Genomic DNA, 2778 nt, shown 5'->3' on the forward strand with positions numbered 1-2778 from the left:
GGGAAGAGGCCTTAGCACGCAGTTGCAAACTAAAACGTGTGCAGTTCAAACCCATTAGGCATTCCACAGGAAAAGATATGGCAGTCAGGTTCTGCTAACATTTACGGCCTGAAAACCCGGTGGAGCATTTCTACACTGTCTTGTTGTGACAAGATGAATCAGAATAGACTCATCGTGAAAACCAACTTTTGTTTTCAATTGGCTGTCAGGGAGAGAAGGACAGTCCACCAGCACTTACTGTGGAAGACCAGGGATACTAAATGCCCTGCAGTACAGAGAACATTCCCACATGGTAAAGGATCATCACACATCATAGATGGCTTTCAAAGGTTCCAATAAATACATCTAAGAGGGGAATTTGACTAACATGTAAACAAAATACAGTTCTCCATGAATACCAACATTTTCCATTTCTCTTTATAATTACATTATAGTGACTTTTTAAAATACAAACACAGAGATAATATTAAGTCATTTTCATTTCAAGTAAGCAAAAAGAGCAATAAAAATATTATGAAAATGTAACTATGGATAAGACTGGAAAGTCAATGGAAGAAAACAAGCATGCTATTAAAGGAGATCAAAATCAAAGGTTCTCTAGTTTTCTTGTCAATGTACGTGTAGTGTTGTTGTTAGCTGCCACTGAGTCAGTCCCTCTGCTCCCTCCTGATAATGGGTCTTAAGAAAGTGAGATGAACTTGTACCATCTCTGTTCGACCAGGCTGACCAGAGAAACAAATTCATGGACACTCATTTATGTGTGAGAGCTTTTAGCAAGAAGTAATTATATATCAAGCAAACACCCCAGCCCAGTCTAGATCGAGTCCATAAGTCGGATACTATTCCATAAGTCTGATCCTCGTCCATAAATCTCTCTTCAGACTCACAGTCACACACAATGATGCAGAATGCAGGAAGAACAAAGGTAGGTGCAAAGTCTTACAGATCCAATAGCGGTGGACACACCTCCAGGGCTCTGGCTGCCATCAACGTGGATCAAAGTGGATGATCAAAGGGAAGGTAAAGAAGAGGGAGGGAGGCTGGCCTCCAGAAAGCCATTTATCTCAGGCGCCCTCCAATCAAGCTGCAGCCTGATTGACAGGCTAACCTCCACCCACGTTTCTACAGAAGCCACGGTGGCACAGAAAACCTGTCATACCATCCTTGCTTTTATAAAAAAAACTATGTCATGCTTGTGCAGGGGTCACGCTAATCTTCTACGAATCACTCCAGCTTTAGTGCACTGTGCAGCTGAAGCGAGCACAATCGTTGCTTCTGCGGCACAGTCTCTAAACATTATTGCTGGACGTCTTACAACAAATTTGCTCATTCTTCTGATAGTTCATGGTATAATCAGTTTCCTTATGAACATCATAAATGCTTTTGCAGCCATAAAAGGCAAATGAAAATACTATGGCAGGGTCAGGAGTCTATTAGTCTTCAAAGTGACATCTTTGCACTTTAACATGTTTACACTTTTGAAGCAGATTTACCCAGTGCAATACGTTGCTTGGTCTCAAGTGCGGCACTTCCATGGGTGTTGACTGTCGATCCAAATAAAACGAAATATTTCACAATTTCAATCTTTTCTCCATTTATCATGATGTTGTTTTTTGGTCCCATTGTAACAATTTTGGTTTCCTTTACATTAAGATGTAATCCATATGGAAATCTTCAAAAGCAAGTGTTTCATGTCCTCGTCACTTTAGCAAGCAAAGTTGAGGGACTGCCTCCAATCGTGATGCCATGGTCTTCAGTCTACTGTCTTGGATATGTTCAGCATATGAATTGACTAAGCATGATCAAAGGATACAACCCTAACAAGCACCTTTCCTGACTTCAAACCACCTATTATTCCCTTGTTCTGTCTTCTGGTCTACATAGAGATGCCACATGAGCACAAAAAAGCTTCTGGAAATCCCATTCCTGGCAGTGTTATTTATAATAAGTTATAGATAATTAAACACAGTACTCCATATACTCTGCCTTCAGCCAAGATCCATCTGATATCTGCAACGATAGCCCTCGTTCCACATGCTCATTTTGGATCCAGCTTGAATTTCTGGCAGTTCTCACTTGTACCATTTTTTAATTGTCTTCAGCAAAGTTTTACTTATGTGTGATATTAATGATAGTTTGATCATCTCTACATTCTGTTGAGTCACCTTTCCTTAGAATGAGCACAAATATAGATCTCTTCCAGTCACTTATCCAAATTTCTTGTTACAAATGTGCAAGGACTTCCAGAGTTATATCTGCTTGCTGAAACACTTCAGTGGGTACCCCTTCAATTCCTGAAGTCATGTTTCTCATCACAATTTAGACTTCTTCCATTCCTTATGCCATCAATTCTTGACCATATACTACCCTCTGAAATAGCAGAACGTAGATTAATTCTTTTGGGCAAGGCAACTCTTTATATTCTTTTCATTTTCTTTTGATACTGCCTGAGTCATTCAATATTTTATCCATAGAATCCTTCAATTCTGCAACTCAAAGCCTGAATGTCTTCTTTTGTTTAAGCTTTAGAAAATGGTTAATATTTTCTTCCCTTTTGGTTTTCTAAGCCCAGGTGCTGGCACATTTCACTATAATACTTTACTTTGGCAAGATATGACAAAATAATAATTTATAAATTATCAAGGGTTCATGACGGAGGGGGGAGCAGGGAGGAAGGGGAAAAATGAGGAACTGATGCCAGGGGCTTAGGTGGAGAGCAAATGTTTTGAGAATGATGAGGGTAATGAATGTACAAATGTGCTTTACACAATTGATGTG

The 2778-nt window shown here is 39.6% G+C and overlaps 1 non-coding gene across 1 annotated transcript; it reads right to left on the reverse strand.

Annotated features, from left to right (window-relative positions):
- Positions 1 to 1155: 1155 nt before the first annotated feature.
- LOC115868233 lies at positions 1156 to 1265 on the reverse strand. The gene has a single exon (XR_004045493.1). It is a non-coding gene; the product is annotated as a U6 spliceosomal RNA (small nuclear RNA).
- Positions 1266 to 2778: the final 1513 nt, after the last annotated feature.

Source organism: Echinops telfairi, unplaced genomic scaffold (assembly GCF_000313985.2).
Source record: "Echinops telfairi isolate 266 unplaced genomic scaffold, ASM31398v2 ScPeMD7_8;HRSCAF=38, whole genome shotgun sequence".
Classification (NCBI taxonomy): domain Eukaryota; kingdom Metazoa; phylum Chordata; class Mammalia; order Afrosoricida; family Tenrecidae; genus Echinops; species Echinops telfairi.